Source organism: Rattus rattus, chromosome 3, assembly GCF_011064425.1.
Source record: "Rattus rattus isolate New Zealand chromosome 3, Rrattus_CSIRO_v1, whole genome shotgun sequence".
Taxonomy (NCBI): Eukaryota; Metazoa; Chordata; class Mammalia; order Rodentia; family Muridae; genus Rattus; species Rattus rattus.
Genome location: NC_046156.1, coordinates 161566877 through 161592081, shown reverse-complemented (window position 1 = coordinate 161592081; position 25205 = coordinate 161566877).

Sequence of the window (25205 nt, the reverse complement as noted above, 5' to 3'; positions counted from 1 at the left end):
TACATGCTGCCTATGGATTGATAATGATAACGTAATCACATATTTAAGGAAACAATTTGCTCAACCACAGACACAATACTACAATATTGCTTTACTTTACACTAGACCGGTGTAGCAATGTTTGCCTTTGGAAGTGTTTGCATTTGGGACAGGAGGCACTAATAGGTCATTTTATTATTCAAGTGTTTAGATTTAGTATTTTTTACAAGAAAACATGGCTCACTTCTGCAAGCAAGCATCAACCTGAATCTCTCTAACATACATTTAGATTTAATGGCATGGCATCTACATGGACTAGGTGAGAAAATTAATGCTTCAAATTGCACATAAACATAGCATAAACAGAATATCTGCAGGTTTAATTCATTAGCAGGAGTGATTAGGTGTCATCACAGTGCATTTGAAGAAACAAGAATGAATTATATATTAACAAGGATGAAACCATTACATTGGTTGGCATTTTTTTTTTGGCCGATATCAAAAATTGTTCCACGAAATACAACCTGTCACAATCCCAAATATAAAAATGCTTGATGTAAGCATAAAAGACTGGTGCCCTCAAATCCAGGGGTAAGTATGTCAAATCAAGCATTAGTTGGGATTTTTTTTTTCCAATAAGCTTAGTTCTATTTTTTTGCTACTGCAAATTCTTAACACACAGAACAAATGACAATCTCTGCTGCTAATTGCTCTGTATTTTTGTGGGTATTATCTGAAACAATCACATCACTAAACAGATCAGTGGAGGAAGTGAGCTCTAGTCAGAAAATCACTTGGCTTAAAACTCCTACTGCTTAAAAAGAGCACAAGGCAGTGGTAGTGAAGTACACAGCAATTGAGTGTTAAGGAACACTGTAGAAATAGGAAAAATGCTTCCCTTTCTATGAAGCTTCGTTACAGGTTAACATTTGAAGTTAGACTTTGAAGTAATATTGTTAATGCAGAATATGATACTGTATTCCTTTGCGGGATTTCATGTTATTTTGAATCTCTTTTTATGTCAAGAGTTCCTTTAGCAGGTTGAGAAAACCCTCTAGTCTTGTTGCTGAGTAAGCGGATTGTGGCAGTTATTTAAGTGGGAGCTCCCACTTGGCTTATGGCTCTGCACTTGAGCATTCCAAAACAATGTGTCAATCAGCTGCTTACAGCTAGTAAAGCGTACTCAGCTGCCTTTCAATTCTGAAGGCACATTATGTGAATGAAGGGGGATGTTTACAGCCTAAATCTATTCCTTTCCACAAACAACACTGTTAAAAAGTTAACATGCTATTTTAAAGTGCATAGTCTAATGTGGCAAAAAACCAAAATGTTGCAAGAAAATCAGGAGGTTCAGTGTCCATAGATGCCTAGTATCTAAATACTAGTTTATAAATTTCTTGTCTCATCAATTATGCTGTAAAGATAAATAAAGGACAGGTATTTGTTTAGATTTTCGACTGTTTTTGTCATCTCTAGAGTAATGAAAATTGCACATATATTCTGAAAATACTTCATGTACGTTTCCCCAAAGTATATAAACGGATTTCCTTGCTGAGAAGTGTATGACTGAGCTTTAAAAGACCTGATGAGAAACTGGAAATTAAGAATGGTTACAGAATCGGCCAAAAGTATGTCAGATGCCTCTCCGGAGAGAACAGAGAAATGTATCTGTGAGAGGCATCGCAAACCCTCTAGTCCAGAGGTACTGAAGCCACCATATTCTCAATATCAGAGGGGTACAGGAACCAATGATGTTAAAACATAATATTTATAAAAACATGAATAATCGCCATGAAAGAGCCTTTAGGTTCTCTGTTATCTGTCCCACTTAATCCTTACATCTTTTTACTAACATCAAATAATTAATGCCTTTGAAAAATTTCCAGATCATAATATACAATAACCCTGAGCTGGTGTAGTAATTGTCCCAAGTGAGTTTTGTGGTAGGAAACGCAAGATGCCTCCACACGGAGCTAATGAAATATTAAACTGCTTCTCACTTGTAATTTAAATAAGAATGTTTCAATTTTTCTTTCCTTTAAGTAAGTAGCGAAGGGAATTGGCATTTTGCAACTAAAGCCTTGTGTTGCTTTTAGCCACGTTGAAAGCATTTGCAAAATAACCAGTTGAACATCTATCTATGGCTTATCCATTTATTTTCCTTTGGTATTTTAGACTAGATAAGGTTCATTAGCGGCGAACGTGTCCCTCTCTCTCCTTTAATGCAGCTCACAGCTCTAAAGACTACAGACTTGTTTAGAACTTGCTGAAGTTTGCTAACGCAAAACCCGCTCACAAGCTTCCGATTCAGATGCCGGGTCGGTGTACAGCTTTCTCCAGCTTTGACTAGCCCGGCATCACTTTATTAATCATGCATGCGTCTCTGTGCGTGTTCCCTGAAGCGTTCACACACACGAAATCCAATCTTAGTTAGAAAAGGAGCCTTACCTGATGGCTGAGGGCAGACGCAGCACAGGAACAGCAACGGAGAAAGGGCAGGAGCCAGCAGCGCGATGAAACAACACAGCCTCGCTCCAAGGTGCGACTTCTCCCTCTGCCTCTCTGTCTCTTCCCTCTTCTCAATCACTGTAGCGAACCACGACCGCGCATTTTGTCCCCTTTAATTCACAGAAGGTTCCCAGGCCAGGCAGCCAGCAGACACCACTTTGTTCCTGGAAGAGCAGGCTCTCTTCTCTGTAAACGCCTGGACCCCTCTGTGGCCTCCCTCCACATTCTCCTTCAGATCAATAATGCCTCAGGGGCGGAGGGAAGGGGGGGAGGCTCAGCATGCAGTGCTTGTCCATAGCCATGAGCCAATGGGGCTCAGTTCCTTCCCTATCTCCCCCGCCCTCAAACAAAACAGCGCCTTTGACACGTCTCTGAGTTGTGAAAAGTAATTGAATCCTATATTTGAACACTGCACTTATATGTTCTCCCCCACACCCCCACTTTCATTTGTAAAATCTTTGAATGAATGGAAAAAGTTGAACCTCTCAAGGAAGACTAGACTAGACTAGGCAGAACAGAACATTTTGGAGATGAGAAAGGACTTTTAAACCTGTTTAAACTCCGAGGCTGTGTTTTGAAAACAGGCATGTGTGTGGAAGATCAGAGAGGAATGACTGAGATCTTCTGCACTCACCACTGCAAGTTTGATTCTTGTGTTTGTGGAAGAACACAATAAACTCCAGTATACATCTGAATTGTCTCGAATCTTTACATATTAAAATGACTATCAACATGAAGTGATTGTTTATTCTTCCAGTGGTCAAGGAGTTTATTTGTCACCTAGGTACCTGTACTCCTATACCGATTATATGTCGCCATATTCAGAGGTGGTACAAATTATTCAGGATGCATTATGGGGTCTTTTAATTGTTCTGGTTTACTATAGGATTTTATAATTTACATGTTTTTATAATAAAAGTTTATTAGTTATTTCTGACATTTAATAATACTGCTTAATGACAGGTATTATAACAAGGAAAGGCCAGTATTGAATAAATAAGACTAAGTTCTTTAAAATTACCCAAGTCACAATATAACTCAGTCATGGCAATCTTTCTCTGATTTGCACTATTTAATTATTTATTTAATATCTTAATAGACAATACCATAATCAAATTTTGCTCAAACAATTGAGTTTTCTGCGTTTGAGAAACAGTAATTTTGTCATTTATATATCGAGAATTAAGTAATTTTGATATAGTAGTTAAATACAAGTCAGTAAGAATGTCAAGTAGACAGTCTCCATACCATTTAAAAACAAGAAGTCGAGTGAAATAAGAAGCCCAAACAACTGCACAAATAATGATGTCTTTTCAATGTCACCGTTGAATAAGAATAAAATTAATGTGTCTTTCTGAAATCTTTTGTTCCACTGAAGTAATACAAATAAGTTGATGCATTTGGTGTAGCCAAGCTTTGTATATTGTGACAAGTTACAATAGCTTGGGGAGTCATTACAAACAAAACAATTTCGTTACCTGTCCATCATGTGAAGGAACCATGGAGAAATGTAATATTTACAGCTCTGTTCACTGAGTCTCTATAAAAAAAATCTTAATCTTGATTTTGTTGTAACTCACTCATGTAGCCAGCAAAATTTTACACAGGACAGTGTCTTGCTAAGAGTGTATGTAGAAACATTGTGTCCAATCTTGATATCTCACTTGCTGTGAATTGAGAAGGGGAATGACCATTCTCATCTCCATGCAGAACAAACTCATTCCACATTGTGTTCCAGCCTGTGGTGTAGAATGGAGTATTATCTGACAAAAGATCAGATATAGCACAGGAAGTTAGACAAAAAGCATTTACCCCATGAAAATTAGAGGATTATACAAGAAGCCGGATGCTACTAACTAAAAAAATGATTAAAATTAATACAAACGAAAGTGAGAAAATGTATTGGAGCAAAGGAGTTAAATAATCTAAATTTGTTTGTGGAAGAAATAATCATATATTTGTCAGACAAATAAGGCTCTGCGGGGATTAATCCTTTAACAACAAAAACCTCTAAAAGACTACTAATAAAATAAATATTAGTAAATATGTTATATATAAATATTTTCCCCAAGGAAGACACAAAAATAATTGTAAACAAAGGAAAAGTCATCACTGGGCTATGAAAACTTAAAAAATAGATACTGTGTAGATAGATCAAGTCTTTATGGTTTCCATTCAATGAGACATTGACTTTCATTAGTTTGACTTGCAAAAAGCTAATGCGGTTATCCATCTATCAGGTTACGTGCACTACTGACATGCTCCGTTTTGACCCAGGTTTTCACAAATTTTGCAAAGATGTTTGTAGTCGTTTCTCGTTAAACTACTACATAACTGCTCTTGGTCTACTGCAGGGTTCCCGCACAGCTCTTTTACTCAAGTACAGATCCTGGCTAATGCCTCATTTCTAATCTCAAAGTGGAAGTAGATAAGGAGCTCACCCCAAACAAAAGATTCTAATTCAAGTAGTAGTAACTTCAATTCAGGAGGGACTATCCTCACGACTGCTTATATCCTCTTGGGAAAGAAAAGTGCAGACAAGTTGCTAAACCGTTAGTCTATATGACAGAGATGTGTGACATTTCTGTGTAGAGGGAACCATGGTGAAGGTCAACGACGAGTTAAAAATGATGACAGTCCACCAAATCTATTTTGGAGTTAAAAATCACAAAAAAATGGGACTACTAGCCAGGTTGTCTGTATAAGGGAGTCTTATTGTTTCTCTTCATTGTGCCATTTGATATGTTAGGTATATTTTTGTTGAATTTTAAATTGAAGTGCTGAGAGGCAGAGAAAACCAAATGCAAGTATAAAATGCCCAGAGTGAAGTGAAAGGTTTTCTTACTCATGGGTCAATGTAGTGGGGATAAGAATCAATGCTGTGTTTTAAATAGAAGAACTTTAGATTTTTGTTTGTGCTGTATTTCAAAGAGGAATAAAGGAGGACTCAGTTTCTTGTTGTTTATGCCAGCTTTTCTCCATAGTACATAAAACTAGACTTGATAAGTTTGGCTATAGTAAGGGACTTGAATCGAAAAATGAACGTTCCTCCATATAGGCATAATCTTTGCTCAGAAATATGACTCTCTCTCCCAGGTGTGTGTGTGTGTGTGTGTGTGTGTGTGTGTGTGTGTGTGTGTGTGTGTGTGTGTATGATAATGTGCACACCATGTTCTTAAATACAAAAGGAGCCTAGCAACAAAATGCAAAGTTAAAGTGTGCTCATTTGAAAGATTTGGCACTAGCAGAAGGGAATGATTCCCACATGTATTTTGTTTCTCCCAAGCACCATGGAGAATAGAGATTAAAGTATCGTCCTAAAAACAACAGAAACATTGTCTATATAAATGGTCATCTTTTATACCTTGATAATATTTACCTAAATAACAAGGATTAGAAAACCTGCGATGTTGAAACTTTATGTATTCTAATTGGGTAAGATACTCAATTAGACTAGGAAGTTGCACTGATAGTACCATACATAGAACACAACCATCTTTCAAAGTCTATAGAAAATAGGCATTGATCGTTTCACCTCATAACCTAGTGAGGATGTGCTTCATCTGCATATGCTTGTTTGCATATGTTCCTGGTCACATGTTTGTGAGTACACATGTGTTAGTGCATTTATGCATTTGTGTGCTTATCTTTCTGAAGCCCGATGGTGATTTTGTTTTTCATCCTTGGTTGCTCTCTGCTTTATATATTGAGGCAAAGTCTCCCTTTGATCCCAGAAGTAATATTTGAAGTTACTCTGACCAGACAGCTTGCTCTGGATATTCTGTTTCTTTCTTTCACACGTTAGAGTATTAGTAGGACTCCAAATCTACCCTAATCTATGTGTCTTCTGGGGATCCAAACATAGATTCTTATGCTTTAATTTCAAGAACTTTGCCTGATGAACTATCTCCCTAGCCATATGTTAACTAATCTTCACTGTCAACTTTTTAAAAATTTATAACAATCTAGGAGAGAAATTTTGGGAGTCTGTATATGTGTTCAATCAAAATTTAATAGAATACAAATTTACTGTATTAGCTGCTTTACTGCTGCTGTGATAGAACACCATATCCCAGGAAACCTATGGAACCCTGTGCTTGGGATTATGGTTTTAGAGAGTTAGAGTCTATTGTGGTGGAGGGGAATCATGGAAGCAGAGAGAGAGAGAGAGAGAGAGAGAGAGAGAGAGAGAGAGAGAGAGATGACATGAACTCTAAAAATTTTAAAGACAGGCTCTAAGGACATACATCCCAATCAGGCAAATTCTCCTAACATACTCAAACGGGGCTACTAACTGGAGAACAAATACAAACATCTGAGCCTAAGGGAGACATTTTGATTAAAATGGCTACACCTACTCAGAATGTGGTTACAACCATTCCATGAGGTCTGGACTGAATACAATGAACAAACCAAGCAGAACAAGCGCAGGTATCTCCCTCTACATTTTTGATTGTAGACATAATGGTACTACTTGCCTAATAATTCTGCTCCATGACTGCTCTGTTGGGGTGACTGTACTCCAAAGCCATAAACCAAAATGAACCCAGTCTTTCTCAAGTTACTTTAGTCAGAGTAGTCACTATAGCCACTAATAAAACATCATTATTCTTACTACTAAAATTATGGGTATTTATTAAATCCTTATTATCTTTGATAATAAGTGTTATTCGCATCAATAATGATCTACATCTTTTATGAAGATGATACTACTATCTTCTCTGCATTCAAGAGGACAAAGTCAAGGTGAACCAATCACAATTATAGTGGTTGTATACATATAAAAGAGTGAAATCAAAATTCAAACTATGGCAGCCAAACTCCCATACTGTGATTTTTTTGTCACTCTGATTGGCACTAGTATTTCTGCATTGCAATATCTATTCAGAGATATTTAAGCAGCAGTTTACAGCTTCTGATATTAATTACCTAAGAAAATAGATGTGAAACAGTTCTGGGCTATGTTTATAGCCTAGTGATAGAAGACTTGCTTCATATGCACATAACTTAGTTTCCAACGGCCCGTGTCATCAAAATAAGTCACTGAATCCTTCATTAACTCATAAGTGGCATATCAAACCATTCTGTTTAAGAATTAATAGTGAAAAAGTTGTGTGTTTTTTGGGTTTGGGGGTTGCCTCTCCCTGCGTGGATGAGCAACCCCACGTGTGTGGATTAAAAATCCTTATGCCCTCAAAAAAAGAGTGAGATTTTTACAACTATTTAATTTGCTGGTTGATGGCAAAAGTAAATGGTTAATATGTTAAAACCATAAGGAATACAGAATATATTATTTATTGCTAAAGAAAAGATCTTTGTTTCCTATAAGCAAAAGAAAAAAAACAAGTATATGTTTCAGGTGAAACTTCTGTGCATTTTATTGTAAAATAACATTTCTTCCCAAACTCTTAAAATCATCTCTGCAGGGAACTTGAAATAAATTCAATATATAAGGTAGAAAAAAATATAGTGCAATTGATTGTTACAAAAAATAACACTCAGATTCAGTAAGTTTGTAAAAAGTAGAGATGGAACCTGTTTCACTAATGTGTTCAGATTGTTAATTAAAAAGTAATGGCCCATTATATTTCCCTACTTATGAAAGAAATGAACAACCAAAGACTATGTATCAGCTTATCAATAATACAGTTATAGAAATATCACTATAAAGTATATGAAGAAACAGAAAGAGCAGTTTAGTAAGGAAGGAATATGGTCTACACAGAAAATAGTATAGTTCATCACATACAGAAAAAAAATCACATCTGTTGAAAATCTAAACCTGTGCACCCCCAAAATGTGCACACTCTACATGGCAAATTTTACAGTTACTAGTGATATGAAGAAACACGAAGATGAAATAATAAATGATAACAATAAGTTGACAATTCATACTGAACTAACTACATCAGGGATTTCTAAGCCATCCCTGTTGCTGTGCATGTGAGTTCACATATCATGCGTGATACAGCATCTTCTGTTATTTATCTCCATATGGGTATTTCTCCTTAGGTACATGACAGAGCAAAAGAGCCATGATTCAGATATTGTATATACCATATATTGTATGGAATATGTGAGCTTTTTTGTTATAATCTGGACAAGAACAGATGTTCATAAATTTTCTTGAGGACTAAATGTTAGTTTGTTTATTTATTTATTTATTTATTTTGAGTTGTCGATGAAGGCTGTTGGTGATTGTGATCCCTGCTTAATTCAGCAGTCAACTTTAGACAATCAAACCTAGAACTTCAACATATTTTCCTTGGCATTTCAAATTTACATAATTAAATGGTGGAGTCCCTGATTGGTTTTCGAAAGCCTAGAATTGGTATTGCTTGTGATGAAATGATACATGTGGTTTTCCCAACAATAATTAATGAATAAATAAATCAATAAATCTGACAAAAATTCAAAGACACATGAGAATTCACAGATGAACCATAACTTTTTTATCCAGCTGAAGTTCACAAAACCATAAATGTTCAAGCCCAAGCATTTATCTTTGATACAAAATTAGCAGTATAATAAAATTTTTCCTATTATTGTGAAATGTAAATTTACTGTTTTGCACTGTGTAGATCTGAACAATCTTTTAGCTCATTAACAGCAAGTATTATCTTGTAAATATTAATATGAAAACCAATGCACTTCTTTTAAAGCAAAGTTGCTTACTTTATGATAAATAGCCATTATATATATACACACAAAAACATACCAAAATTAGATGCACTAATAAACTTATATTTCTTATGTTTTAATAATATTTTAAAACTTATGTTTTAATATTCTAAAAACATTTTATATTGACTTTTCATACTTTTATAATAAAAAATTTCCTCATTTTGTTGTATGCATATACATGTACATGTATTCATAGACATAACACATACATATATATAACTTATATGTAGTATATAATATATAAAACACATATATAATATATAATATATTATATATAATATATACACATTATACATACATACACACACACAAACACACACACACATATATATAAAACAAGTGCTCATTCCCTCTTAAACTCTTTAACTCTTTAGGTGTCAGCTTTTTCAAACACTGTACATTAGAAAGATATCTAAGTAAAAATATACATATTCATTGTAATCTTTGTTTTTTGTGTCACTTACATGTAACTGAAAAAGAACAATCAGAATGGAGAAAATAATACTTTTCCAATAGTATTTTGAAAGGAGCAAAAGCTAAAAGGAGGTGAGAAGATATTCAATAGCATCTGTTTTTCTCAATTTTTTTTCTCTCTCTGGCTGTTGGTGTGTGAGATGAAATATATGTATTGTAATGGCAAAGAGGCCTGAGAAAACTAAGTAAGTTGTGTTTTTAAACATTTATAGCATTCCTGACTTCTGCAATTTAAGCATAACTATGAACTAAAAAAATTAAACAACTCAACTCTAAACTGGCCCCAGTCTTGAGGCATCCACAGAGCTAACCTTGAATAAGGATATATATATATATAGTTGGGAGGGAAAGGTCATCTCCATTTTTAGAGATTACTATGCAGTCAGCATTATGTCAACAGTTCTAAGCTAAACTCACAAGGCTATATTTGAAAATAATAAAATCCTGAAATATGAAAATAATGGGTAAGGTTTCTTCTTCATACAATACTAAAAAAAGTGATGTAAAGGAAAGAAACAATAAAATTCAAGGATATCTGTTGTAGCATTTCTCATTCATTCTGACAGTTAACATACTTGACTTTTACTTTAACATGACAATATACAGACAATATACAGAATTACTATTGTTTGAGATGTCTGTGGTCTTCAAATCATATATAGTTCATTCAAAGTTAGTGTACTTATCAAGGGCATGGAAAGAGAGGCTTAGTTTTTGATAAGTGATCAAGAAACTTTCATTACATTTGTAATAAATAAAAAGATAATTATAGAAAACTCTCAAGGCATACTGGGAGTTACTACATTGCAAAATGACAATTTTGAGATTAATTTTCTTACTGTTACTTAACTCAAAATGACAGGTCAAGTGTAATGAAGAACAATCAAAATTGGATTAATCATAATGATAATCAAGAGCATTTGAATTAAAAGTAAACTCTAGATGTCTTTCTTTTTTCTACAGGAAAAAATACAAAGGAAGAGTGGAGCAGAGACTGAAGGAAAGGCTATCCAAAGACTGCCACACTTGGGGATCCATCCCATAAACAGTCACCAAACCCAGACACTATTGTGGTTGCCAAGTGCATGCTCACAGTATCCCGATATAACTGTCTCCTGAGAAGCTCTGCCAGAACCTGACAAAAAAAGACGTGGATGCTCGCAGCAAACCACTGGACTGAGAACAGGTTCTCTGATGGAGGAGTTAGAGAAAGGACTGAAGGGGCTGAAGGGGCTGAAGGGGTTAAAGGGGTTTGCAACCCATAGAAAGAAAAACTATATCAACCAACCAGACACCGTGGAGCTCCCAGAGACTAAACCACAAATAAGAGAATACACATTAGGGACCCATGGCTCCAGCTGCATATATAGCAGAGGAATGGTCTTGTGGGGCAGAATGGGAGGAGAGGCCTTTAGTCTTGTGAAGGCTTGATGTGTCCCAGTGTAGGGGAATGCCAGGGCTGGGAGGGATGGTAGGGGAACACCCTAATATAAAAAGGGGGAGAGGGAATGGGATAGAGAGTTGCCAGAGGGGAAACCAGGAAAAGGGATAACATTTGAAATGTAAATAAAAAAAATCCAATAAAAGAAAAGAAAAATAAAAAGTAAATAAAATTTAACTCTACATAATTAAGAAATGTCTGATATTTGAAAATTGTGAAAATCTGATGGGAAGTAATTCAGTAAGCATACCGAAAGATTTTTTTTTTATAAAGGAGAACAAAAATTGAGTGTAATAGAAAAATAGAACTATAGAAATATCCAATATAATGAAAAATTTCAGAGAAAAGAATATTTAGTTAAGAAAACAAACATTACTCTTATTTATTTTTTAAGAATGTAAAAGTTCACGTTGAAATTAACTTTATAATGAGGAGAAAATATACGTGGTGATATATTGCAATAGTCGTAGAACATAATATATGGGGGACAGAGAAATTTAAGCCATACTATTTGGGATATATGTAGAAGATTAACAGGCGGTATTGAGGGTGAGTATCATCAAAATGTATTGCATTATATTATTAAAAAGCATAAAATATTTATTTGAAACTCTTTTTACTCATTTTAATGTCTGCATTAACTATGGCATCATCAACCATGAAATAAGTTTAAAAATCAAAGAAAACCTAATATTCTACTAATATCACTCCAAATAGTGTATTATTGTATTTAACGTGCCTCCCATTGAGAGCTACATATAGACAAAAATACAAAACAAGCACTTTCATGATGTTATTGGAGGACATTTAGTTTCTAAATTATAGACCATACTGCTTGACCATCATAAATATTTAATTCAATGAGTTTTAATAGAATTACATTTGCATAAACATGCAACCACAATGAGAATCCAATTTTAAATAATTAGCTCAGTATGATGTAAATTGTTAACTCTTTTTAAAGCCAAATAACGATTTTATGAATTTATTCTTTGAAAAAAATCACACACATATATAAACATTCAAACTACACTTACCCTACCAGCTCTTCTTTTACTTTCCTTTCTGTCAATTATTGAAAATGGGGTATTTTTTCATACAATACATCCTGATTAAAGTTTCCTTTGTCTTTACTCTTTCTCTTTCATCCTCACCTTCTCTCCCCTCTGGGTCAACTCTCTCTTTGTCTTCCAACATGAGAAAGTCCTAAGACTAGGCATGAGTGTCAGAGACCTACCCGTTCTCACAGTCAGCAATCACAAAGATACCACTATAGTGTATAAGTAGGGGACCTGATACAGACCATTGTGGGATCTGTGCTTGCTGCTTCAGTTGAAGTTGGCTCATATCTTCCTTGCTTAGTTGATTCAGAGAGCCTCCTGGTGTCCTCCATTTCCTCGGGCTCTTACAATCTTTCTGCTTCCTCTTCTGCACGATTGCCTGAGATCTGAGGGTAGAGATAAGATAGGGACCTCCAACGTAGACTCCTCTCTCCCTCTCTCTCTCTCTCTCTCTCTCTCTCTCTCTCTCTCTCTCTATATATATATATATATATATATATATATATGTGTGTGTGTGTGTGTGTGTGTGTATACACATATATACATATATATACATATATACATATATATCGGATATAATATATATATATATATATATATATGAGTATAGCAGAATAACTTTAGAATAATTTTACTGATGTTTTTGACCAGTTGTATCTTGTTTTAAACTAAGTCTCTGGGCTATCTTATCTCTGTTTCTCAGTTACATGAGCAGTATTGACTTTAGGTTCCTCCTTCTGTTGTGAGCATTAAATCAAGTTTAATATTACTATCTACTCCTACAGGTTCTATGCCATGATTGCAATAGCATATATGCAGACGGGACAGATTGTAGGTCAAAAGATTCTGGGTGAATTTTGTTCTCAGTCTGATTGCCATTTGTATGTAGTGGGGCTATTATTTTTCTTTAGTTAATATTGTATCCAGGCCATCTTTCTGAATGATTTTAAAAGCTTTATGATTTCTCTGGTGGAATTTTTAGGATCACTTATGTATACTATCATATCATTAATATCGAATAATGATACTTTGTATATCCTTGATCTCTTAGAGTTGTCTTGTTTCTTTAGTAAAATTTCTAGTTCTACATTAAATAAATATGCATAATGGACAACCTTGCCTTGTTCAAGATTTCAGTAGAATTGCTTTGAGTTTCACTCCATTTAATTTGATATTGGCTATAGGCTTGCTACAAATTGCTGTTATTATTTTTGGGTATGCTCAGTGTATCTGTAATCTGTTCTGAAGTTTCATCATGAATTGGTGTTTGATTTTGCCAAAGGCTATTTCTGCATCTAATGAGACGATTATTTGGTTTTTGTCTTTAACTATTTTATGAGGATTACTTTGATGGATTTTCATATACTGAAGTACTCTGTGTCTCTGGGATGAAGCCCATTTGATCATAGTGGATAAACTTTGACATAAATTCTTGGATTCAATTTGCTAGTATTCCATTGAATATTTTTGCATCTATGTTAATAAAGGAAATTGATCTGTTTTTGTCTCTGTTGAGATTTTATGGAACTTTGGTATCAGTGTAAGTCTGGCTTCATAAAATGAATTGGGCAATGTTCCTTTGGTTTCTATTTTGTGGAATAATTTGAGGAATATTGATTGACATTAACTCTTATTTGTAAGTCTGGTAAGATTCTGTGCTAATACCATCTGCCTCTGCCCTTTTATGAGGGGTAGAAGACTTCTAATGGCTTCTATTTCACTAGAGGATTATAGGTCAAATTAAATTGTTTATTGGATTAGAATTTAATAAGTGGTATATATTAAAAATTACTCATTTCTCTAAGACTTCCCAATTTGGTTGAATACAGGTATTTAAGTATGTTTTTTGAGTCTCTGGATTTCCACAGTGTCTTGGTGTTTTTGTTTCTGATTTTGTTAATATGGAATTCTCAAACTTTCAGTTAGTATGGCGAGGATTTATGCATTTAGTTGTTTTTCTCAAAGAACTAATCCTTTATTTCATTGATTTTTGTACTGATTTCAGGCCCTACTTTGATTATTTTATATTGTCTTTTATCTTGAGTATGATTATTCCCTTTGGTTCTAGAACTTTTTATTGTAAAATTTGGCTTTATTTCATCTAAAGCTTTCCCCTATGTTTTTATTTTTATTTATTTTTTATTGGATATTATCATTTACATTTCAAATGTTATCCCCTTTCTGGGTTTCCCATCCATAAAACCCCTATCCCATCTCCCCACACCCTTCTTCCATGAGTTCCCCCACCCACCCACCTACCGCTTCCCGCCTTCCCACACTGCCTAGGATTCTCTCTTCCATCTCTGTTATTTTGTTGGTGAATCTTGCTGCCATAGTTTCTGTTTGAATTCTCAAGTTTTCATTTCTAGAATTCTGTTAGTCTGTGTTTTCTTTCTTGAATATTTTACTTTAAATTTAGGTCTTGTACATTAGTTTTGTTTCTTTCAACTGGTTGCATTTTCTTGATTTACTTTCAGATATGTACCATGTTTCTTCATTTTTGTTTTTCTATTCCTGGATTTTATTAAGGAATCTATTCATTTCCTCCTTAAGAGCCTCTAACATTCTTATATGGTTGGTTTTAAGATCTTTTAATTGTGCTTCATGTATGTTGAAATATTCAGCTCCTACTGTGGTAGGAGAGTTTAATGTACTAGATTCATATTACCCTGGCTTTATAGATTGCATTTTTTATAGTGGCATCTAGAAAACTGGGTTTACAATGATAATAAGGCTAGCTACTGATTTCTGGATTTGTCTTTGTTGGGTAACTATTTTGGCCCTTGGTTTTTATATCACCTCTTGATATTCAAGAAGAATATTGGCTGTGTTTTTGTTTTTCCTGCCTTGTTCAGCTGGTGGGTTCACAGGAAGTAACTGCTGTTGTTGAAGTCAAGCTACCTGGGATATTTGGGGAAAAGAAGTTTGGAGGAAAGGGTCCTTATGATCTATTGGAGATGGAGTCATAGTGAAAAGAGAAACTACAAAAGGTTGCCAGTTTGAGAACCTGGAATAAGACTAGGGAGATAGGATCTCAAGAGCAGTAGAAGTGTGGGTTTGATTTCAACCTACTTGTGGATCTTCAGTTACCATGGTATTCTTCTGGAACTTGAGGTCGGGATGTAGCTACCAGTGAAGGGAGGGAGGTTAGGAGGAAATCAGTTCAGTTCACTGGAAATGTGGACATGGCTGAGGAAAGGGTGAAGTTGATGTTTTGTTGCAGTTCTGGGAATGAGACTGGGAAACTATGTTTGGAGGAATAGAGAGAGGAAAAGATCTGAAGGCAGCTCACCTTAATTCCTGGATGGCATGGCCTGTAGTTCAGCAGGGATTGTGTGCTGGAGTTGGGGGATGGGATACAACAATGATTGGGGAAGAGGGAGGTTAAGAGGGGATGATATATGGGATAAACAGGAGATGTGGGCAAGAGGGAAAGGAGAATGCAACTGGAGACAGCTTTCAGAGACTAGCTAGATGGATGGTTGGAGGAATAGAGAGATAAACAACTAATCTATAATTAGTCAGTTTTCACTACAGGCAGCTCCTTGTCTTTCTTGTTAGCTCGTTGTTTTGTGGCATTAAATATAAATGGGATATTGAAATTTGTGATCTTTCATAGGAAAGTTCTTTTTAAATAGTTAACTGTAAAGAGTTTCCATTTTTTGAGGTATCTTCTTATGTTCTTTATTTCTGAATCTTTATGTTAATTTTATACCGGTAGTAAAACCTTATTTAATATTTATTTATGTCTTTTAGGATAAAAGATTAATTATATATGTTTTAAGGGTTTTGGTTAAAAAAATGCATTTTAGAAAGATGGTGTTCACAAGTATAGCTTTCACCTATAGTAGTCACCTATAGGTAGGTATACAGATGGCCTACCCTACAAGGTTCATGATATCGTTCCTCAAGCTGACGGGCAGTTTCTTTATGTTGGACAAATTCATTAGAAGCTTTGTGCTAATATATGTATGTATGGGGACAAGACCTTTATAAATTTCCAGTGGATGCCTCACAGCAAGATCATTTTTGTGGGCCTAAAGAGAGTGCAGCTATGTTAACAACACAGATGGTCACTGTTTTCTTAATACTATATATGAACAAAGTCACCCATATCTTCCCTTATCATACTTTGTAGCATACTATGGTTTGCCTTGTGGCAGCAGCATAACCTACCAAAGATCTTAGATATGCACCTGTGCCTAAAATGTTCAAATGTACTTTCACAGGACTTCTGTTTTATAAGATGTTAAAGAATGGTTACCCATGATTTTATGTGGCTAAAGGTAGTTAGACTGGCCAGTTCCCCAATTATTGGCACTCAGAGTCTTAACATGTTTGTGAAGGACTGTTCTGGTATTTCTTAGAATGGTGAGAGGAAAAGTGAGACCAATATTCAGTCTTCAATTGATAAGAATAAGTGTGTGCTAAAAGGTGATTGCAGACATGAGCCTGGTATGGCTGTTCCCTAAGAGATTCTACCAGCACCTGACCAACACAGGTGTAGATACAGCCAACCATCTGACTGAGCCCAGGGACCACAACGGAAGAGCTAGGGGAAAGACTAAAGGAGCTGAAGGGGATTGCAACCTTATAGGAAGAACAATATCAAGGAACTGGTCCAGCCAGAACTCCCAGAGTCTAAACCACCAACCAAAGAGTATACATGGAGGTATCCATGGCTCCAGATACATATGTAACCAAAGGATTACCTTATCTGACATCAATGGGATGGGAGACTCTTGGTCTTGTAGAGGTTTGATGCCGGAGTGTAGAGGATACTAGAATGGTGAAGCGGGAGTGGATGAGTGGAGGCAGAGGGGAAGGGGGATGGGAATAGGAGGGGAGGTATGTGGAGGGGTAACAAAGAAGGAAGATATCATTTGAAATGTAAACGAATAAAGAGATTAATTTAAAAATAGAAGGTTGTGTATGTTGGTGGTTCTTGAGGCAAAGAACTCTGAATTGGTAGGCCTCTTTGTTTCATGACATTCTGAATGGTCAGTATCCACAAATGGTCAACAACATCAGGTCATGGTTTATGTTCTCACTTTTTGTCAAGCACCATTCCTGAGGCAATACAATGGTATAAACAAGGGTATTTTCCATAACCTAGGTTTAGATTCTGGGAAGCCTGCAGAGTTTTGACTTTAATGTTTGATATATAAGACATTTGTAATTTGGGTAGGTGTATCCTAAAATCTTCCTTTGTAAAACTCTAAACTGTACACAGTTCCTTGAAGTTTAGTGCTAATTCTAACTAGAGATCCAAGTTGGTAGACACTATATATCTAGACAACTTTATACATTGATTGTGTGTCTATGTTCTACAACCACAGGGTTCCCTGATTTAAGTCCGATAGTTGGGTGGATATATCTGAATCTGTCTCAGCTGCTTCTTGGGCCCCTGAGCTGATCTCCATGCTAGACTCCTGTCTGGAAGCATACCACAGCCTTAGAAATAGTATCCAGCGTTGGAGCCTCCCTGAGATGGATCTCAAATTGGGCTGGAAACTAGACCAACTTTCCTCAGTCTCTTCTCCATTTTTGTCCCTGCAGTTCACATTTTCTGCAGCCAAAGATTCTACCCATGGAGTGGTGATGCTCATATTTAAAGTGTTTTTACCTCAAAGAACTTAATACATTTCCAGACAGACACGAACAGATATTGGGCTTTTTGTTGATTATAGAGCATGTCAATATGGTAATCAATATTAGACATTACATATGTACAGTTTCAATTTTGTGAAAGGTTTTTGACATATGAAGTTTTTATTTTAATTGCTTTTTTTTTTAAGTACGGCTTCTGGTTTATGCTTTTGAAACTCTAGTCATTTTTGCTTAGTCTGAGATTTTTCTACCTTTTTTTTACTATAAAAAGTTTATTGTTCTCAGTGTTATATATTTAGGTATGCAGCCAATTTTATATATGTTAATAGTGCTATGTTAATCTTTTTTGAATATGGATATCCTATTTTCTAAGCACAAATTGTTGGAAGAAAATAAAAAGCTCTCTTTCCCCAAATGAATTGTCCTAGCTCCTCAGTGGAAAATCAATTGAAGTAGAAAATGACAAATTCCACACACTATGAATATTTTGCCATCATCTTTTTCCTGTAAATAAGCCATGTCTTTGAGGGAACAAATTAAGAAAATTAATGAGGTAGCACTGTGTTTTCTTTCATGTGCCTGAATTTTCTGTGAGTCTGCCTACTTAAAATTTGCTATTATGGTACTTGACATGAGTAGTTTAGAGGTTAATAAGGATATATATATATATATATATATATCATCTATATTTTATATATGTATATATGTATATATATATATATATCATCTATATTTTAATTTTTTGGTATTACTTTTAGATTGACATCCAGATGGATCTTCTGTTTTTAACAATTGATTCTACATTAGACATTTATGGTTTAAAAATACAGTGTACCCTTTATTGCAGCATTTGAGTTATTTCTGTAACTTACTTCATATCCTTCTTTTTAATAATATGTTGGCACACTTAAATAAGAGCTGTAGTCCACATAGTAACAGGTAGACAAGTTACATTGGAAAATGATTTTTAATATATTTTTGCTAAGAGATGCTTCTTAAGGTGCCATATAAGACACAGAACCCAGCTTGAAGTATTCCTCAGGGAATGGAGGGTACTCTTTAACATTACAGGTGAGAAAGCTGATTCTGAACTATTGTTATAGCACCTTAATGGTCCCCAGTGGGAAATAGTTAGAGATTTTATTTCTTACATGCTGATGGGGGAAAAGCCATGCTTGTACCCATGTCATATACAGAAATTTTCTACAAAATAAGCCTTTCACTGCTACAGAAAATAATTGAGTGCAATACATAAAATAGAATAGAGAAAGAAGAAGAAAATAGGTTTTCTTTGGCTGAAGTTCTAGCATCTGAAACACAAGGGAGATAAAGATTTATGTGGGAAATCAAATATAAGAAGAAATAAATAAAGTGGTGAATAAAACAATGGAAAAACAAAACAAAAAGTGAGCTCAAAAGGAAATAAAAGGAGAAAAATAAAAGTAAATGGAAACACAATTGGTACGATGTTTGTTTAAGTCACAGATTTGGAAAATGGGAGATTTCAATTATGATGGCTTGATTTTGTACCCATACCATGATTGTCATTTTTAGTGATGTGAACGTACTCTGATGTACTTCTTGAATGAGTAAATCATTAGATTTAATGGTTAGGAGAACATATACGAGTAAATCCTTCAACATTGCACTTTAAAGACTTGATATTCTTGGACTCGTGCTAAAATGACTTGATGCGAATGTTTATAGGATACAAGACAGAGAACATAGATAGATTGACGGAGAAATAAATGGATGGATTTATATGTAGGTATAAAGGTAGCTGAGTAATAGATAGATAGGACTGTAGATAATCGATAGGTAGATAGAAAGATATAGAAACATACATGATAGATATTGTGATAAATAAATGTCTTGCTTGAAAATCGTTGCCATTCAATTGGAGGACTAATTGTCCCTCAGTCTACCTTTACTCATACATTTGAGATTATTTTTATATTGTAGCTGGTCACAAACTAGAGAACCACCTAAATTTCTTCCATTCATATAGTAATCTATAAAATTTGAAACATCAAGTTTTGCTTGAGATATAAAGATGGTTTGGAGGATAAGAACACTTGATTTTCTTGTAGAGGACCCATGTTCTATTTCTAGCACCCACATCAGGTGATCTATAGTCAGATCTAGGCCCCTGGGAGACACACACACACATGCGCGCATGCACACACACACATACACACACAAACACACACACACACACAAACACACAGTAAATAAATAAATAAATAAATAAATATATTAAAAAATAGAAATAAGTCTTGGCAAAGGAAGAAAAATTGTGGTAGAGAGTCAACTGGAACAGGGCAGTGAGCAGGATGGTAATGTGAATAAGTAAAAAAATAATATTAAATAAAAAAAGAAGACTTAAGGGGAAAAAAAAAGATTGCTGGCTTGAGCCACTGAAATTCAGTATGACTAAACTTCATGAACAACAAATGCCAAGTAAAATAAGTTTAATGTTTCAAAAAATATAATTTAATACTGTGCACAATTTAAATTAAATGCTTAACCACTGTTACAGTGACCTGAGGAATATCAATTTTACTTCCTCTAGAAAGTTACCTTTCCCTAGATTTTAATAGTGCTTACATAATTCCATAAATAGCAAACCACAGCACATTGTTTTGAATATTTTATTTTCTTCCTTATTAAGGACAATATTATTTTGTAACAAAATTTAAAGATTTATACAATATTGTATACAGGCACAACTGCATTTGATACATTTTCTAATCCAAGCTTGAAAAAAGTCATTAAATGTAAGGATGATGGATCTTTGAAGATGTCACATTGTTCTTTTCACATTACAAATAGTAACTATATTTAGCCCAGAAATTCTATTAAAAGTGTGTTAAATTATATATTAATTTTCATCTATGAAAAATAAATGAATGTTATTTTCTTTAAACTAGTTGCAAAAACATATTGATTCAGGTAATCTCTATTTTAAAGGGAGTAAAAAAATCAACATATTGGATTGACCAGTTACTTTCAACATATACAGTAATACCAAATCAAATCATATTTTCATGTGGTGAAATGGCAGTTATATTTTGCTCAAGTCTGATCACGTTCTATTTACACTTTCAAATCAGCAATAAACCACTTTCTTTAGAATGTACTTGTTTCCTTCATTTCCTCATTCTCTATGTTCTCTCAGTGATAACTCCTTGAAAATCATTTCAAAGCTCTTGAGTTTCAGAATAAGATGTACCAATCATCACAGATCCCCAAACTATCATGGAATATATTAAATCAAGAAAATAGGATGAAAGATATACAAACCAGAAAAAGCATACAGGATGCATGCAAACTGTTTTAAGATAATATTTTAATAAAAAAGATAACTGGATAATTAGCAATAGACCCTGCTCTTATAAGGTATAAATTTAGGGGATGCAACAATTAAGAGAATCAAAACAGAACAATAGAAGTGATCACTGAGTCCAGTGATTTTGTTTCTACATGCATCCATTCTTTGTCTGGATATGTTTAATGACACATGAATGAAAATGCACAGAATGTTATTCATAGGAAATAAGTTTTGTCTAATTCTGGCTCTACATATCTTGTGTTCTCTTTGAAAAGGCAACCAGTGCCACTCTTTGATATTATTTTTTATTAGAAATGACTGAGTTCCAATATTTACCCCCTTTCTGGTAATTGTCCACAGTTTATATTCTCTTTGTGGTTAGAATCCAAACTTAATTTTATACATCAAAATCATAGGATGTCTATGCTTTTGATCTAATTGAGGGGACAAAGAATTTTTGTCACTCAGGTTTAAATCTCAGCAACTAGATAAAAATCTAGAAGTTTCAAAATTAAGTTTCTTCTGGTTTAATGTTTGTTTTTAATTTGTTTTCTGCAATAGTCTTTTTCTCTGTAATACCCACAAACTGTCTTAAATAGTTTCTTTTTTTTTTGGAAGGAAATAGAACAAAATATTTCATACACTGTATTCCACATGTCAGTACTTTAGAATAAAATTCAGTAGCATTTGTTTCTTTGTTGAGAGTATAAGGCACACAGTATAAATAATGGATCATAATGACACTGTGTGTGTGTGTGTGTGTGTGTGTCTGTGTGTGTGTGTGTCTGTGTCTGTGTCTGTGTTGTGTGAGATAGATGCTGGCATAAGAACCAGTTCAGGAACAAGTAGAAGACGTGATGTCAGCTTTCTTGCTCAGACAGTTTTTTCACTTATTATTTGAGAACAGGTCCATTATTGAGTCTGACATTTACTGTTTTATCTGGACTTGCCAGCACAAAAGACCCTAGGATCTAAGCTATGTCCTTAGTACGGGTTGAAAGTAATATCCATAGGAGAAGATAGGGAGGCGAAGTTTAGAGCAGAGACTGGAGGAATGGCCATTCAAAGCCTCACCCACATGTGGCCCATATATATATATTCACCAAAATTAGATACGATGGATGAAGTTAAGAGGTGCAGGCTGACAGGAACAGGACATAGAAGTCTCCTGAGAGACACAGCCAGAACATGTCAAATACAGAGGCGAATGCCAGCAGCAAACCACTGAACTGAGAACAGGACCCCCGTTGGAGGAATTAGAGAAAAGACTGAAGGAGCTGAAGGAGCTTGCAATCCCATAAGAACAACAATGCCAACCCACCAGAGCTTCCAGGGACTAAATCACTACCCAAAGACTATACATGGACTGATCCATGGCTCCAACTGCATAGGTAGCAGTGAATAGCCTTGTTGGGGCACCAGTGAAGCAGAAGTCCTGGCTCTGCTGTATATGGACCACCATGCAAGGGAATGCTAGAGAGGGGTGGGAGGGGAACACCCATAGAAGGGGAGGGAGGGGAAGGAGGCTGATGGACAGGAAACCGGGAGAGGGAATAACATTTGAATTGTAAATAAGAATTATGCAATTTAATAAAAATGGAAGAAAAAATATACGAGCCAATGGATGAATAGGAGTGCTGTTGTATGCTATTTTCTTTGCATAGAAGTTATTATATGAAAAAGAAAAGAAAGTTTGCATTACCAAGCAAGTTTTCATGTATCTGAGCCCAAGACCTTGTATAGCAGCGTACAATTTTTTAGGAGACATCTCCCATTAGTAGAGCCATATAATTTAAATATATATGTATAACATCCATATACATATACATATATATACAGATATATTGAAATTCTTTCATATACAAATTATTTAATAATAACATAGAAGATTCTATGTAAGTGAAATGATTTTTAGAGTAATTTATGAAATATCCCTTAATTCAGACACTTGGTAGTCACATTCTTTTCTTGAGCTCAAATCTTTTAAGAAAAATTTAACTTCTTAACAATTCTTTTCTCTTTTCTTGAGCTCAAAACTTTTAAGAAAATTTTAACTTCTTAATTCTTTCCCCTTTAATTTGCCTTGAGTTCCTTTAGCTTTTCAAACTTTTTAATGTATTTAATCCTCACTCCACATTTCATCTTGGCACAAATGAATCTACAATTTACCTCTCCAAATCCTAGGAGTTTTTATTTTTTTTTTTATTTCTTTTGTATGATTATTATAATAATTTTAAATTATACACTAGAAATAAGAGTCATTGCTTTGAAAATCACAACCAATTCAGTAGTATAAATAAATAGTATATCCATTCCATAACTATAAAAGTTTAATTTATGAATAATTTTATCACATCATTTTCAATGTGATCTTTATTATATACCTGAATTTCAATAATTTTGATTTTTTTATTAGTGTTCATATTCTTTTAACTTATTCAAGGTTAACTTAAATCTTTCTGTAACATATAAGAAATGTTTGTTTTGTTTTTATCTCTGTGTATATTTTCAAAATGGGCCAATATAAAAATATAATATCTATAAATTATTAATTATTCTAATTAATAATTGTCCATTTTATATGGATAGTTTATCTATTAACCTTTTTATAATCAATTGATATGTTATTTTTATTTTCCTTTTATTCTTCAGTATGGATTGAAGTTTAATGAAAGAAAAGATACACATAAACTTTCATAGATATACAAGAATTTAGAAGGATCAGAGTCAGTGGTGACTTGATAGAACAGAGCAAGCAAATAACTCTTTTAAAAACTACAACATAGATTCCTGTTAATATACATATACACATGTGTATCTATATACATTTTGTGTTTTAAACAACTCTGATTTTAAAATGGTAGAAATTCAGACGTGATAGCGTTTATGTATAATTCCAGGATTTGAGAGGTAGAGGGAATTGGAAGCCATCCTCATCTATACTCTGTGTTGAATGCTAACCTGAAGAGTTTATGAGACCTTGTCAAAGAGAGAAAGAAAGGGAGGTGGGAGAGAGTGAGAAAAGAAAAGATTAGTTGGCTTATGCCCATGCCAACTATATGAAACATTCCTAAGTGTGCAATGAAAAATGAGGAACACAGAATTCTGATGCAAGAAGGTAAAGTGGGCATAGAGAGAGGGTCTTCTGTCAAAACTAGGAGCTCAAATCAATCACTAACCCCTAACCACTAACCACTAACTGTTCAACATGACCCTAGGATCACAGGAGATGAAGGGATAGCATTAGTTTGAAGAATATTTATAACTAAGCAGGAGATACTTACCCTTCCTTTAAGAGAAGAATCGTTTGTCTGAAGAAGTTGAAAAGTTTGTTGAGACTTGACAAGAATACACAGTGGTGAAAATCTGTGATTCCAGAAATTCAAATGCTGAGGCAGAAGGGATATCATGGTTTCAGAACAGCAAGGGTTACAAATCAAGATGAGTGTCAAGAACATTAACCAAATGAACCATATTCAGTGCCCCAAGCTTATAACTATGAAGTTAGAAGTAGGAGAATCTGGAGTTCAGGATAATTGTCAGTGACATAAGGAATTCAAGATCAGTCCAAGCTTGAAAATCTATGTTATCACTAGAACATATAGTAGCCTTTTGACCATTTTGTATATGGTGCATGATGAGAATAACAAGGAAGAGCAATAAATTTTCATTACTGTCCTTCTTAGAGGCCAGTGGGACAGTATAAGGGCAGAGGACCACCAGGAGCAAATGATCAGGTCCAGGCTATGGAAGGTTTGGTGGATTCATTCTGGCTTATCTATCAGGGCATGAGGAGAAGAAATCTCCCTTTACTGAAAATATTCTAAACAACAGATCAGTATGTATAGTTGATGGGGTATGGCCATGTCCAGGAATACCTGTGGTAAATGCAAATATTTCTATGCTCAAGGTTAGACTCCACAAAACATTCTACTTACCTAAGTGTGACTGTGAATCATTGACTATTAAGTGCATCTTCCTCCTTCCATATATGTATAGCTAAAGACTGTTCTTCTGGGATACCATCTCTCTGACCCACCCCTTGTCCCGATACAACAAAGAAGCTGAGGTTTGAGTTTCTTCTGTTGTTGATGCTACTTCAGCAAAGAGAATACAT